This window comes from Sarcophilus harrisii, chromosome 1 (assembly GCF_902635505.1).
Source record: "Sarcophilus harrisii chromosome 1, mSarHar1.11, whole genome shotgun sequence".
Classification (NCBI taxonomy): Eukaryota; Metazoa; Chordata; class Mammalia; order Dasyuromorphia; family Dasyuridae; genus Sarcophilus; species Sarcophilus harrisii.
In genome coordinates, this window is record NC_045426.1 from 49,305,096 (window position 1) to 49,322,106 (window position 17,011).

A 17,011-nucleotide genomic window follows, 5' to 3' on the forward strand; every position below is an offset into this window, starting at 1 on the left:
TGTTCAGTGCAAACCACTAGGCTAAAGCCGAATAAAAGAGGGGAGAATGAGCATGGGGGAGAAAGGTTTCTGACTTCAAGGAGCTCTTCAACTATTTCAATAGCCTCTTAAAAGTCTCTGCTTTCCGTATTTCTCCTCTTCAACCTAGCCTCCACACAGCTGTCATTCTTTTTATATATATATAGCTTTTTATTTACAAGAAATGGGTAATTTTTCATCATTGACAATTGAAAAACCTTTTATTCCAACTTTTCCCCTCCTTCCCCCCCACCCCTTCCCCCAGATGGCAGGTTGACCAATGCATAAGTTAAATACAATATAAGTATACAGGTCCATACTGTTATTTTGCTGCACAAAAAGAATCAGACTTTGAAATAGTGTACTATTAGCCTGTGAAGGAAATAAAAAATGCAGGTGGACAAAAATAGAGGGATTGGGAATTCAATGTAGTGGTTCATAGTCATCTCCCAGAGTTCTTTCCCTGGTCGTAGCTGGTTCAGTTCATTACTGCTCCTTTGGAACTGTTTTGGTTCATCTCATTGCTGAATATGGCCAGGTCCATCAGAAGTGATCATCATATAGTATTGTTATTGAAATATATAATGATCTCCTGGCCCTGCTCATTTCACTCAGCATCAATTCATGTAAGTCTCTCAGACCTTTCTGAAATCATGCTGCTGGTCATTTCTTAGAGAACAATAATATTCCATAACATTCATATACCACAATTTATTCAGCCATTCTCCAATTGATGGGTATCCACTCAGTTTCCAGTTTCTGGCCAATACAAAAAGGGCTGCCACAAACATTCTTGCACATACAGGTCCCTTTCCCTTATTTAAAATCTCTTTGGAATATAAGGCCAGTAGTAACACTGCTGGATCAAAGGGTATGCACAGTTTGATAGCTTTTTGAGCATAGTTCCAAACTGCTTTCCAGAATGGGTGGATCCATTCACAGCTCCAACCAACAATGCATCAGTGTCCCAGTTTTCCCACATCCCCTCCAATATTCCTTATTTCCCTGTCTTTCTAGCCAATCTGACAGATGTGTAGTGGTATCACAGAGTTGTCTTAAATTGCATTTCTCTGATTAATAATGACTTGGAACATCTTTTCATATGGCTAGAAATAGTTTCAGTTTCTTCATCTGAGAACTGTCTGTTCATATCCTTTGACCATTTATCTATTGGAGAATGGCTTGATTTCTTATAAATTAGAGTCAATTCTCTATATATTTTGGAAATGACGGCTTTATCAGAACCTTTGACTGTAAAAATATTTTCCCAGTTTGTTGCTTCCCTTTTAATCTTGTCTGCATTAGTTTTGCTTGTACAAAAACTTTTCAATTTGATATAATCAAATTTTTCTATTTGTGATCAGTAATGATCTCTAGTTCTTCTTTGGTCAAAAATTCCTTCTTCTTCCACAGGTCTAAGAGGTAAACTATCTTATGTTCTAATTTATTTATAATCTCATTCTTTATGCCTAGGTCATGAAGCCATTTTTACCTTATCTTGGTGTACCTACAGTGGGTCAATGCCTAGTTTGTAGCTGCCATTCTTAAAATACAAATTTTACCATATCACAGGTTTCTTTTTGTTCTAAAAAGAAAATACAAAACCTTCAGCTTGGGACTGAAGGTCTTCCATGCTTAACTACCTTCCCAATCCTACTTATCATTGCCTTTCATCTACTCACCATTACAGCCAAACTAGTCTGCTGGCTATTCCTTGAAGTCAATATGCCATCTCCCAACTCCATACCTTTGCAAAGAAGGTTCTCCATGTCTGAATGTACTTCCCTTTCTCTTCTTCACTTCTGCCTCCCAGGATCCTTCCCCTTTCTGCAGCCCAGGGGATAAACCTTCTCCTAGATGAGACATTTTCCTGATCTATCCAGTTTGACTTTCTCTATTTTTAGAGACATAGTATCATTTTGCCTGTTCTTTTGTTTGTTTGTTTTGTTGTTTTTTGTTTGTTTTGTTTTGGTTTTGGTTTTTGTAAGACTGGTCTCTCCATATCTCATAGTCTGGGCTACTCACCAATCTAGCCCTAATGGAACTCAGAATTAATCAGGAGGAGGAAGCTATTAAAGGGAAGACACCAAGAAGGAGTAGTCATTGACTAATGGGCTAAATCCATAGACAAACCTTAAAAGAGATTTTGCACCCTAAAAGGATTAGCTATAACAAGGAGGAAAATGCCATAAGGAGGAAGTATCCCATGGAAGGATTCCTCACAATTAATCAGGAGCAAGAAGCCACTGAAGGAAGACCCCTATAAGATAGAAGAGAGCCACTCATACCAGGATAATTTTGAAAAGGAGTTAGCAAAGATTTATAGTACTAGCATATCTTTCATAGGGGAAATATAACCTCAGGGGTTTGACATCATCACTTGACTTTCTGATTGGATAATAGACCCCTGAGACTATAATGAAAGTTCACCTAAACAAAAAACCTACTTAAAGAACAAAGGACTGACTTCAGGCTGAGAAGATCCCTTCCCAACTCTTCTTTGCTTGCTTCCAGGAGTATTATAATTCTATTAGTGCTTCCCTTCCTTCACTAATACCCATCTAGCTACCCTGTCTCTTAACCTATTTACCTGGAAGGTAGATAGGTAGCGAAGTGGATAGAGAACTGAGTCAGGAAGATCAAAGGCTGGATTTGAATTCAGGTGCTTACTACTTCTGAGATTCAAGGCAAATCACTTAACCTTTGTTTGCCTAAATCCATTGGAGAAGGAAATGGCAAACCATTCCAGTATCTTTGTTGAGAAAATCCCATGGACAATATGGTCCAAGTGGTCACAAAGAGTTAGGCATGATTCAACAAAATCTTAGGACCTGGGCCAATTAGTTACTCTTTAGGGATCCTGATGGCTCCTCCTCCCACAGGTCCACGATTCAGATACAAGTCTTAATACTGACGCCTAATTGGTCCAACCCAAGGGTCAAAAGATCCACCAGCCTTAAACCTTCCCTAGAGCAAGAATTACGGGTGTGTGGGTCTTTCCAGACATAGGTAATGCCTACCACAAAACAAAAGCTCAATAATCAAATTCTTGTTAAACTAAAGCATTTTCCTCATAGCCTTCTTGTGAGATACAGAATACAAGCGTTATTAGCCTTATTTTATAGATGAGGAAACTGATAACCTGAGAGATTTTGATTATTGAATTAAAACTGGAAGAAACTTTAGATATCATAGAATACAACCCTTTAATTTCACAAACAGGAAGCAGATGTCCCAGAGGGCAAATAACTTTTCAATATCACACAGAATTGGTGTCCCACGCAGGATTCAAATCCAGACCTCTAGATTCCAAGTCTAATAGTGTAATATTATATCATGCTGCTTCTTATAAGAAGAATGATATGATTCAAATGCTATTTTAGAAAGATTAATGTATATTAATTAAATCTACTGCTCTGCTTGGGAGGAAAGTTATGAAATTTTAAGTAGCCTGGAACCAGATTGTAAGCCTTAAGAAAGTGGGGGCCTTTGGATACCAACAGTCTCTTCTATTAAGTCAGATTAGAGCCTGCATCATTCTATAAATGCGAATGAGACAATATTGTCTTATTTTAGATTTATATTCAGTGTCATTAAGAGACGGGATCATCAGATCCTAAGGAAACACTAAAATGTTTCATTCCCAAAGCCCGAAGGACTGGTAAAAGTAGGTGCTAAGTAAATGCTTGTTAAGTTAGCTAGAGCATCTTGTTCAACCCTGTCCTTTTACACAACACAAAACTGAGGTTCAGTGAGACTTCACTTGCCGCAAAACACTCAGTAGAGTGATCAAATCTAGCCTCCAAATCCGCTAAAGCTCAGTCCATCCCCCATACTATAGCACTCCCAGATTGCTTCATCTCCACAAAGGGAAAAGTAGAAAGGTCTGAGGAAACTTGCAGCCTACAGACCATTCCCTTTCCTCCCTTCAAAGTACTCTTGAAACCTCATCTCCTCCAAGAAGCCTTTCAAGGCTTAAATACAAATACAGATCCCTATGCTACACCACCATACTTAACAAATATATTCAAGAGCTGTGAACCAAATGCTCTTTGAGGTAGGAGAGAAAATATGGTTACTGATCAAGGAGATCAGGAAAAACTTTCTGAAGAAGATGGCATTTATAAGAGTTGGGCTTTTTTGGAGAGATGGAAATTCTTCAGGTAAAGGGGAAATGGCAGGAGCCTCCAGACACAGGGAAGAGCAGGTGTAGAGGAAGTGTAGAGATAAGAAAGAGTATAGGGTATGGTGGGGGAAAGGATGAAGAAAGTCATCCATTTGGGCTGGAACTGACAGAAGGAAATAATATGGGAAAGGCTGGAAAGGTAAGGTGATCCTAGATTATAGAAGGCCTTGAATGCCACATAGAGAAACTCAGGACCTTTGAAAGTAAGAAAATATTTTAGCAGAGAATTGCCACAGAATTAGAGCTGGAAGGCACTTGGGAGACCATCTAATCCAACTTTCTTCTTGTATACCTAAGGAACCTGAAGATAGGAGACATAACTAGTTAGTGACAGAGACAGCTTTCAAACCCAGGTCTCTTGAAAATCCAGAGTTCTTTCCATAGAACCAGATCTCCTAGGCCTTCTAGGCCAGATCTGTATATAACAAAGATTATTTTGGTGGTGGAATGGAATCACTGGTGAATACCAAAATCTTTTGCTTAATTAATTGGTTATGAGTTGAAATAGAGAAAAGATTACAATCCCCAAAACAATGAGTTTACAGCTCAGTTCTGGGTAACCATGGATGAGTCCTTGTTCCTCAAGATACCTACTTCTATGCCCAAAAAAGCTCCATCCTTTGCTTCTCTGGAAAGGAAGGGAGTAACTCATGAGAATAACAGTCACGCCCTGTACAACAGTAAGTACCCATCTATATACAGCTCCCAGAATTACATCCATTGTTTCCTCTGTTTGGAACTATATCAGATCTCATTCATTCATACAAGGAATATTTTAAAATTTCCCACTAAATACAGTGGTTAGTCCTTCATTCTCAAAAGGGACCAGGAGGACATCAGGGAAGTGGCGCCATGACATGCAAGTGAATTGGACTGAAGTGAGGATGGGCTGTGCAAAGTCACTTACCTCAGTTCTCCAGAGCATTTGGACCAGGACCAGTGGATGTAGTGAGACACTTTGACCCTTTTAGCTAAGATCTTTCCCAGTCTCAGTTTGATTGAGGCAATGCCCAATCAGCGATTAAGAGAGGTAAGAAATGAGACAGAAAATGGCCTCTTTTACCCAGTCCATATTGTCGATAGGGATGTAGAGAAAGGCAGTGTAGTCTTAGCCACAGAATATTAAAATATCCGGTTTCAACTTCTGCCATTGGTTGTTTGACTTTAGGAAAGTTGCTTAACCCCTGAGTTCCCATGCAAATCTCAAAGACTAAAAGTTGCAGAGCAGGCAATTTGGAAGATGGAGTCTCCTCACTGGGAGCGCCCTATACCAGGGCTTCTTAAACTGTTTCCACTCACAATCCCTTTTCACCAGAGAAATTTTTATGCAACCCTATGTACAAAGGTATATAAAATAGGTATACAAATCAAACATTTGTTGATAATAAATCATAACTTCACAACCCCCATATTCAATAAATCTACTCAAGAGGTCACAATCCATACAGTTTAAAGTTTGCTGTATCCCAATAAAATCACAGGTTCAATCAACAGCAGATTCAACCACAGAATTTCTCCAATGCTGTGTAAGACATCAAAGATTGATAAGATAAATGCCCAGCCTTCAGCCTGATGGTTTACAATCAAATATGGTAATTAGACATATGCACAGATAAACAGAAAATAAATTAGAAGGTGGTAAGCATAGGGGAGGATAGGAAGTACTTTGAGATCTGTAGAGGAAGAACAGATCTAAGGAGCATTAGCAAAAGGATCAGGTGTTTCCCTGATTGGTTCAGGGTGTATCACACCTGTGAATCTGCCAGATTGTTTCTCCTTCATCCCCAACCATTCATCCACATTCCCAGCCACTGTCCTCACTGGGCATCTATATTCTCATGCATGTTCTCACACATACATCAGTTGTCCTCCCTCTTCCCACCCCTGCTCTCCCTCCCCCAATCAGCAACTGGCAAAGGGAAATAAGAACCTGACAACATACCAGAGGGTCTCTGAGGCATGCACTTTTGATGTCCAGATACACTGGCTGGGACACCCAAGCCTCAACTCCTTTTATGCATTTCCTATCACACGAGTTTCTTGACAGGGGAAGGAAGATAGGAATCAAAGACTCCACTATCAATACCCAAGCAGGCTTAGAAAATCCCCATCATGTGACATCATGGGATGATTTCCAGGAGGGGAAATATTTGGAGGCAGTCAACATTCCATTTAATGCCCTACATGGTTAGTGCTGAGCCACAAGCAGAAATCTGTAAATAATTCTTCAAAGGGACGCAGGCCGCCCACCTCAGACCACTGAGCAAACTCACTACTTGTTGGTCCCAAGTCTTCTATCCAGGAGAAGTGAGACATACATCCTTATATACCCCTGCCAAACTTAAGATGGTGGTCTGACATTTCCACAAGATTCGAGATAAAAATGGAGACATCTGAGATGCTGATTTGGGATTATAGATCTAGTCTGGAAAGGATCTCTAAGATCAAATAGTACAGGAGTTCATTATTTGGGGGGGCAAGGACCCCCACCTTTGACAGCAGTCCAGTGAAGTCTAGGGCCCTCTTTTCAAAATAGGATTTTTAAATCCAAATATTAGAAACCCAAGACTACAAAGGGAGCTAATTATATTGAAATGCCATTATCAAAATAGGGAGGAAAAAAACTTCAAAGCCATGGACCTCCTGTTAAGAACCCCCGGTCTAATGCAACATCCTCATTTCACAGATGAGAAAACTGAAGCCCTGGAGGGGGTTATGACTTGCAGAGATAAATGTCAAAGATGAGATCTGACCCAGGTCTTCACAGAGCAGTTCCTGATCCTTCAACATCACCATCAGTTAAATCCCAGCCAGCTTCCAAAGTAGATTACTCCTCTTCAGCTAATATACATCAACAACTTCTCCTTGTTCCATAACTGTGTTTACCCATATTGAGTGGCAGCTATTATAAAATTTCTTTTAACAGAATCTTTTCTTTTTTTTTAATCTCTTTCTGGCAGGAGCCATGTGTTCTTCTGAGGGTCACTGATCTGCCAGACCCCTCAAATATTTTAATGACTCCTAATACTTCTCTGGAGTTTCAAGCGCTGCTCTCCAGCTCCAGCATTCCTGCAATTAGGTATAAATGGTCTCAAAACAGCTGGAGACTAGGACTAGTAATTCACCCCATTTACACTGTCCTGCTCCTTACTATAATATAAAGCATTTATACAGATGGTATTGAATTTAATCTTCATATTACTCCATGGAGTCAGGAATATGGAGATTATTGACCCATTCCACAAACAGCAAAGCGGGGAAGGATTCAAACTCAGATCTTGGGGCTCTTAAAGTCCTACATTTGCACTAGAGATGCGATACCCCCAGAAACATAGAAGGCAGCAGTCAATCACTCAGGTAATAAACATTTATGGCACTTGCAAAGTGCTATTAAAATACAAATTAGTTAAGCGTTGAAGTGATCTGAAAAATTAGTTCATATAGTAGTTTGCTGAGTAAGTTGAGAGCTAAAGCAAATACAGACTATCACAGAAATCTTAGTACAATTTTAAGGTTAAAATTGCACTGAAACTTTTGGATCATTCTGTATATCCCAGTGACCAGTATAAATACAACTAGAGAGAAAGATAGATAAAGTTGGACTCCATCTTTACTTAATTTCTTACTTGCAAAAAAATCTTTATTTTTATTATTATTAATGAGATGATGATGATGATGACAATGACAACAACAACCCCCACATGGTATAATGGACCAAGAGCTCAAAGTTAGGAAAAACTGGATTCGAATCTGTTTTTAACACTCACTGACTCTATGACCCTTAGCTCCTGGCTATTCTCAAAGATTATAAATTTCAAACTAGTGGCCAATTTATATTGATGGAGGAAACTTCTTCCATTAAAGTTCCCCATATCAATAAAACCACAAGTCCAAGTAGAATAATATTAATAATATTAGTGCTGTATGTAGCACTTTGAGGAGTAGCATGGTATAGTCCATGAGGTCAGGAAGTGAGGATAGAGTTGGATAGTAGTCTTCGAATTAGGAAGGCAAGATCACAGACTCCAGTCATTTTTAAGTTGAGAGGGACCTAAGCGGCCAAAGAGCTCAAGTCATATCCTAAAAAGGAATCACCCCTATAACACACTCAACAGGAAATGCTTATCCAGCCTCGGCTTGAAGACCTCCAATAAGGCATAATCTGCACTTCAAGGTTTGCAAATACTTTACATGTTATATCCCTCACAACAATCCTGTGCTGGAGATGCTACTGTTGCTTCCATTTTGTAGAAGAAGGAACTAAGATCATCCCTTCAAAGGGATTAAGGGACTTGCCTTGCATTCCATGACAAATAACTTAAGATACCACATTAAAGGGAGTTCCTCCTGATTCCAAGCCCAGCATTCTATCCACTATGCCAGGTTGGGATTCAGCTTCTACTTTTCACATACTCTGGCTGCAGAATCTTGGGCAACTTATTAACCTCTGGTCTGCAGTTGCTCTCTAAGACGATAAAGTACTGGTGAATTCCCAATCTGCATCAATAGAGGGAATTTCCACACTTGCAGTTCCCTACATATATAGAAAATCCTAAATGTGTACAATGTAGATGAGAAAGAGAAATGATGGAAAGGGAAAGGGGAAAGAAAAGGGAAGGGGAAGAGGAAGGAGAAAGGAAGGGAAAGAGGAGGCAAAAGGAAAAGAAAGGAAAGGAAAGGGGAAAAGGAAAGAAAGGGAAAGGAAAGAAGGGAGGAAGGGAAGAAGAGAAGAAGGGAAGGAGGAAGGGAGACACACCAATGTACATCAAACTTCAACGTTTATAAAACAGATAGGTTATCTTCACATTTGAGCTTCATAACAACCTTGTAAAATAAATACTTCAACTATTATCATACTAGTTTTACATATGAGAAAACAAATTGAGAAAAATCTTGTGATTTGTCCAGAATCACACATCTAGTAAGCATCAGTAGTAGCATTAAAACCCAGATCTTCCGGATTCTAAATCCAACACTCCAATATAACATTCTGCCTCTCATTTTGTGCCTTTTTTCTTTCATTTCTTTCTATCCCTACACACAACTACTCTGTATGTAAAGAGTCTGCAAAATGCCCTGCAAACAGTAGGTGCCTAATAAGTGTCTGTCCAGTTCATTTATGAATGTCTCTGAAAAGTACACAATCACGCATTTCTGCCACAGGCCACAATCCATCCATGTTAATGTCAGCATCCCCAGATGGCAAGCCCTGTCTATTTTAAAGCAGTCTCGATTGATACAGCATGACTTAGAAGGGGCTACTTCAAAATGAGTCAGAATATCCTATTTAGGCTCAAGGTCCCATCAATAACACTTAAATCTCAGTCCCTTCCCAGTCCTCCTCCCCCAGGATATCAAGGAATAAATCAAGTCAGTTTATGACTTAATCCTACTCTGTATTGATTTTTTTTAGAAGCCAAGATATTAAGGAGGGAAGAAATGACCGTCAAAGCAGCAGCAGTTTTTGTCTGTCTGAAGTCATTCTCTGATTCAGAATGAGCAGGCTTTCTCTGCCAAATTATCAGCAACTTTCAGTTATCTGTTTATCATTATTGTCATTAATAATTATAATAATTCCTCACATTTGCATAGCAACTTTCTGACTACAGAGAGCTTTTTTTTCTATATTATTTCATTGTCTCCTCAATACAACCCAGTGAGGCAGGCAAAACAATTTATGCTTAAGCTCAATTTTATAAATGAGGAAACTGAGACTCAGAGAACTGATCACAGAAGCACAGAATTTCAGAGCTGGGGGCATCCAGCTCAACCCATAATCTAAAAAGGATGCAACAGGGAGCAAGCAGTCAATCAGCCCAGATCTGAAGGCCTCCAAGGAAAGGGACCTTTTCCTTCCATCCAGCCCAAATTTACCTCTTTCAAGGTCACCTTTCACCCTCCTGCTTGACCCCCTATAAAGGTCACACCACTAGTTAACAGTAGAACCAGAACTCCAGCCCAGACTTCTCAGAATTCATCATGTAAATTTTTAATCCAAACCACTCCAGTTAGCACTAATAAAAGAAGGGAGAGAGAAAAAGGCTCAGATGAGCAGAGGGTTGTGGAAAAAGAGCTGGTCTAACTGTGTAGTAATGCTCGTGACTGTGGAGAAGCTGTGTTTGAAGACATATCTGAGCAGGAGACACGATGCTATTCCCACTAGGGTACAGAAGGCTGATCCTTCATGGTTTTTTTTGTCAAGGTAGCGCTCCTGTGATGGTCTGAAGTGCTTGGGTGCCTGCCCTTCTCTGAAGATGTAAGTTGCGGGTGTGTGAACCCTTGGTGGAAGGTGACCAGGAGAGTTGGTGAGTTTGTGGCTGAGTTAATAGGCCTAGGGTGTGTTCGGGGAGGACTAGTACCTGTGGTGTGAAGGCTACCAAGTCCTCACAGGCTGGCTGCTTTCCATCTCTGGTGACCATGTGATCCCCCTACCTCTCACCTGTGGCTCCCGTACTCAGTGGCCACGCCCCAGTAAACTGTTTTGGCAGATGGGCTAAACCAGATTGAGAGTAACCAAAGGATGAGTTAGGGTAGCCCAAGAGCGTTTGGGAATAGGCAGAGGAGAACAATTTGTTCCAACTGCCACGTAAACAGATGAAGTAAATGTGGAGCGCTTAGAGCAGTATCTGGACATAGCACCACTAGCAGGAGTTTAGGCCTGAAGGTTCACTCCTTAGTATGTGTGGCTACAGAAATCCATCTGTATTTGAATTTGACACCAAACTTAGATTATTTCTGAGAGTCTATGATACTACAAATATTACGTTCTTACCTACATCTGGAATGGAATTTCCTCTACAACATCCTCGATGGCAAAAAAAAAAAAAGTGGGTACCCATTGACTGCAAAATGCCCTAAGTGTGTTATATGACAAAGGCTATAGAAAACACACCAAAAAAAAAAACAACAAAGGACTCATTGAAACATGAGAAGATATAAGAATTAAAACGAAGCTAAGGCTGATGCCATCAGAACCAAGAAAACAAACTACACAATGACTAACATAATGGAAACAAAAACAAAACTAAAATATCAGTAACTAGCATTTTATCATTCTTTGGGTCTGTGAAGTAGTTTACATATAGAAAAAGACATTCAAATTTGGTTTCACTGCAGTGACCAACTTTGGTCCTAGAGAACTGAGGACAAAAGCATGGCACAATAGAGAGGGCATTGGATTTGACATCAGAGGATCTGATTTAAAATCCCGATTCTGTAGTAGCTGTGGAGGGAGTGGCCTTGAGCAAATTAATAAAGTTCTCTGGGCCTCAATGTGTCCATTTATAAAAAGGAGATTGGACTAGAGGAGGGCCTCAAAAGTCCAGCTCTAAATCCAGGATCCAGTGATTATATTTACTTCTTCTCTATCACTCGTTAAGAAGGCAGTGCTATAGGTACAGAATGTTGCATACCCATCAGATGTGGTCATTGTGTGAGACAGCTTTGCTTAACTGTTTTTCTGATACTGGAAGTACAGCTGGATTTAATCTTTTTTAAAACACAAAACTTCATTTTTAAATCCATCCCCTACAAGTGAACACACTCCACCCCCAACCCAGCCCAGTGAATCTGTTCAAAAGAGGCATCCAATAAGTGTTGTTTACTTGAATTGAATTCACTCTTTTGCTAGTTTCACAGATCAACATTTCCTTTCTGTTAGTCATCTCAAAGTGGCTTTTGGCACCTGAGCCTCTTAAGTATTCTCATTCCTTTTCATCAGCGGGCCACAGTCTAATCACACCCTTCTCTAAAAGTTGCCCACTTGAGAAAAGAAAACCAGTTATAAAGAAAATGGCTTGGGAACATGTGCAGGGTGCTTGTGGAGAGCCTATTTACTAGAACTTTAATTCAGCAGTAAATTTCCTTACACTAGGCACTTGAGCCACTGATTCAGACCTTAGAAATCACAGATTCCAACACTCTCATTTTAGAGAGGAAGAAACTGAGGTCTGAAATGACCTATCCAAAGTCACACAACAAGTGGGTTTCCCCTAAAAAAAAAAATCCATCATTCCTTGAAGTTGTCAGGGAAAGATCACTATCAGAGGAACACGTTTTTTGAAAGCAATTGTGCAACGGGAAATACACCAAATTCAGCCAGAAAACTAGGACTCAAGGCCCAGCTGTCTGACTGCATGCAAGTCATGCAAGGGTCTTAGTAGTTCTGGTGACATGTCTAGTGGAGGGGGGCAAGAGACCAGAGTGAGAAAGAGAATCAAAGGGGAAAAAATCCCTTTCCTTTCTCTCTGAAATTACCCAAGATTCAGTTGTTTGAAACCCTCAGAGGCATAGCTAAGCTACTCACTCAACCAATGGAGCTGTTCTCTTCCTAACCCAATGAGAGAATCATTTGTACTTCACAAGGAGTTCAAGCTTAGGTGCATCTTGTTTACACATTAAAGACATCATCTGGAACTCTTTCAACCGAGGCGGGAGGAAGGTTGGTATCAAATCTCCCTCTTTCTTATATGTAAAATGAACAAGCTGTGCAGATTTATCTCTAAGGTTCTTTCTGGTTCTGAATATTACGCTCCCTACAGATCTGCCTCCCTACAGTGTGACAAGTGTCATAGCTGCATTGCCTAATCCTGGGCCCTTGAAATGGGACACTGAAAATGGACCAAGCAGCATTAAAATGGAATGGAAAAAGAAAGGCAAAGGAATACAATCCTGCAACAGGCTTGAGAAGGGTAGAACTATAGCCGCTACAAGCTCCATGGACTAACCAGTCTTCCTGGCTCTGCCTCCGTGGCACTGATCCAGGGGTACAACCCAAGGGGTGAACTGGGAAAACAAAGAGTTTGGAGGCTCCAGGTATGAGGATCCCTTCTCACACTTTGAGAGACCTGGGTGCTTTTGAATAAGCCAAAGGAATTGTGTCCAATGTGAATCCACTCGAGCTGCCTACTTGTTGAGGGCTTCTGCCATAGTTTCTCCAGTAAAATGCTCCTGTTTGAAGCTAGATGGGTGTGGTTTCCCAGTTTGGGGCCACAGACTAGGAAAGTGAACATCACTCCCCAAGCCGTGAAGGGCCTTCTCCCACCCACCCCAAATACAGAACAAACAACTGCTGTGATCTGGCAGTCCTAAAACTTAGAACACGGAAATGCCCTATTCAGTTACAGAGCTACGGAACTGTTCTATTAGAAGTTGTTTCTGCTGGAGCCAGATCAGTTTGTTTTCCAAACAGCTTTCCCTATTTGATGGTGCCAGCTAGGTGATGCAGCAGAGAGAGCCCTTGGAACCAGGAAAACATAGCTTCCTAAACTCAAATCTGGCCTCAGAAGCTTACTGCTGGGCAAGTTGCTTCACCCTGTCTGCCTCAGTTTACTAGTCTCTAAAATGAAGTGGAGAAGGAAATGGCAAAGACTTTCCAGTATCTTTGCCAAGAATCCTCCAAAAAGAGGGCTCACATAAAGTCAGAAATGGCTAACATGATTTGAGAACACTAAAAGTTAACACTATTTTGGAAGTTTTTAGCTTGGTTTTTCCTCATTTTACCTTTAGTGATAGCTATTCCCCATACCTGGAATGTTTTCTCTCCTCACCTCCATCTGCTAGTTTTCCAGACTTCCTTCCCAACACAACTCAAATAACCCCCTCTAAAGAAGCCTAAAACTGCCTAAACTACCTCTCTCACACCCACCCAAGCCTTCCCAATCACTCTGTATCTATCTGGTATTATTTAGGGATATATTGTTTATCCCTGCAGAAAGTGAGCTCCTTGAGGGCAGGAACAGTTTTTGCTTTTCTTTGTTTGCCCAATACTTAATATAATGCCTGACCCACAGTAAACTGCACTTGTACTGGTTATTAAAACCTGTATTCCAAATCAGGTTAATCCCTGAGAATTTTTGTCTCTTCTTTAGTCTCCACCTCAGAACCTGTCGTACAGGAACTTCTCGACAAATGTCTGTTGAATAAAAAAATATCTCCCTGTGATCTTTCTCAGTCACTTTTCTTCCTCTCTAACATTTTAAAATTTATACTATCATAAAAATGGGTTAAATGAAGAGAATTTTTATTTTAGCAAAAAATAAGAATTACTGGATTTCAGAGCTAGAAATATCTTTTATCAATCAAAGGACCATAGATTTCGAGCCAGAAGAGACCATCAAGTCCAACAGCCATTTTACAAATGAGGAAACTGAGACATAGGAACTTGGTCAGGGTTAGGTAGCTAGTAAGTGCCGGAGGATAGGATTTGAACCTTGTCTTCTTTACTCCAGGTGAAATGTCCCAAGGAGTGCAACAGTGACTTATCTAACATCACACAGGAAGGAAGCAGCAGAGCTGAGATTAGAACCAATAGCTTTTACTCTCAACAGTATATCACACTCTGAGTCAACTTACAGATGAGAACACTGAGACCCAGAAACCAGAAAAGTGAAGGTTTGTCCAAGTCTGCAAAGAGAGGTAATTAACTGGTAGCAGATTTGGAGCTAGAATCCAGCCTTAATGTCACAAACTCACAGAATCTTTACTGATCAGAGGATCCTAGAACTCAGAGCTGCAGGAAACCTCGGGTCGTATACAATACAACCCCTTCATTTTTATAAATAAGGAAACTGACACCAGACCCTCAATGGCTGAACAAGACCGACATCTCCACCCTGATCCAAGACTCTTTCCGTTTCCCCGAAACGGTTTCTCCTGACCACTGTCCCCACTCTTTCTCATTTTTTATATCTTTAAAATGAAAATCCACACTTCAAATGAACAGCAGAGGGACCACTTCATTTCACATTGAAAATTCCAAAACACGTAGAGTGCAAAAAATGTTTCCTTTTTGCCAATCCTAAATCCTTCAAGAAGAGTGAAGAGGGCACAAGTCGGCAGAGAACTCGCTATCATTGCTAAAAATCAAAAGCCAAGTGAGAGCTAGGCCAGAGCTAAATTTGCCTAACGAGGGGGTTCCAGCCCATCAATTTGGCCAAATTACACCCAGGGAGAAAGGTAATTGACATCTAATAGTATTTGTTGTGATTGGTCTATCATTCTCCAAAGCCAGCCACAAAGACCTCCAAAATGAAAGTAGGAGGGTAAACAAAGGAGCAGCATCAAGAGGCAGTCCCCACCCCAAAATGCCCATCTGCTCTTGGTGTCAATCTTTGAAGAAGCAGCTTCAAGAGAACAATGTCTTCGGGAGGGCTGGGCTCAAGCTAGCCTTCAGAAGCTTCCTGGCCTTTACAATTCTGCCCAACGGAGCTCTGAAAGGCGGGCTTTCCAAAGGTTTCGGTGTGTAAAATTATTCCTGCCGAATCCCACAGATGTCAATGATGCTTAAATCAAGGCACACTCTCCCACTGCCAAGAATGGGTGAGACCAGAGGCAAGGGGATGGGCCCTGGATCGGGGTGTTTGGTTGCAAAAACCAGGATTACAGCTGGTGTCCTTGGAACACATCCGTGTCCAAATTCATTATCTTGCACACGCTAGCTAGTTCCTTAAAATAAAGATGACAGGTCAATAATTAGCCCAGACAATAAAGGCTTGATTGGGAAAATGAAGCAAAGTCAGTTGGTGCAGTGGTGATGGCCAATCCTTCCAAAGAGGGATAAGAGTTGATAATCTGAGAAAGACTTCCCAAAGCTCTTAAGATCCTCTCTAAATATACACACACACACACACACACACACACACACACACACACATATTTATATATGTGTATGTCTCTGTGTATATACACACATATATATGTGTATGTATATGTACATATATCTGTATACATTCACACATAAGCAAAATAGGTCTTATAAATAATCAGCTCATTGAAAATGCAAATCCATGCCTAGTTATTTTATTTGGCAATCAAGCCAGTTCTCAGAACAATAAAGGGGCTTGTCTTCCAAACTTCAGAGACAGACGTATCAGAAGTTACTATTTTCCCCAAGACAACGACACACAAAGGAGGGGTTTAGGAGAAAGGAAGGTTTTTCTTGATCAGTTTCATCCAGAGCTGGGTCTATCCATGATTAGCATAACGGCCTTTTGCCAGAATTGAAAGGAAAAGGATTGTTGGCTCAGTGGGAAAAACAAAGCCCTCCCCCTGATAACTGCTCTCCTTTCCCAAAGTTTCTCAAGCATTTGAAGTTCTCAGTGGCAGCTCTATACACTGCAGGCCCCCGGTTCCTGAGGGGGCTTCCTAAGTTCCCAGATCATTGAGCCTTCGACAGAAAAGGAATGAAAGGCAGGTGTTGTAAGCCCAAGACATATTGGCCTCTTATAATGGATCTTTTCAATGCCCTGGGGGAATGAAGGATGGGCCTCAGTCTCCCCAGAAGATTTATTTTCTTTACTCTCATGAGAAAGAGAGAGATACAATCCATCCTTCACGTTGCAGCCACAGCACAACGCTGACCCCCAAGAAAACAGATTGCTGTTCAATTATAAGTGCTGAGGCCTCTGACATTTCTCCAAAGCAGAGGGAGCTTTGCCGATGATGATAAGGTCTCCACTAGTCAAAGCAAAGCAGAAATGCAAAAGGGGTGGGGTGGAGAGAGGTTGGGGAGGGAGTCCTCTTCTCGCCTGAAGTGCACGGGGTTTTTGCAATTATCAATTTTGCAAAGACTAGTGCAAACCTTGCTAGCAGCGTCAGCCCTTCGTTTGGCGAGGCTATCAGCAGAGCCCGGGTCCAGGACTCTGGGCTCAGAGAAACAGGCAGAGGTCATTGGGTTCAACCCAGGGTCTCAAGGCAGGCTTTAGCAAAGCCACTGCAGACAGAGACTCATCAGCCTTCACTGTACACAGGCTTGTTTCCTTTGAATGAAGGCAGACGCCCCTAAATGCTGTTGCAGGAATTCTGATT

At 40.9% G+C, this 17,011-nt stretch overlaps 1 protein-coding gene across 6 annotated transcripts in view; it reads right to left on the reverse strand.

Annotated features, from left to right (window-relative positions):
• The window catches only part of SRGAP3 (SLIT-ROBO Rho GTPase activating protein 3), a 268,193-nt gene that overhangs the window by 249,653 nt on the left and 1,529 nt on the right, over positions 1 to 17,011 (reverse strand). The window lies entirely within an intron of this gene.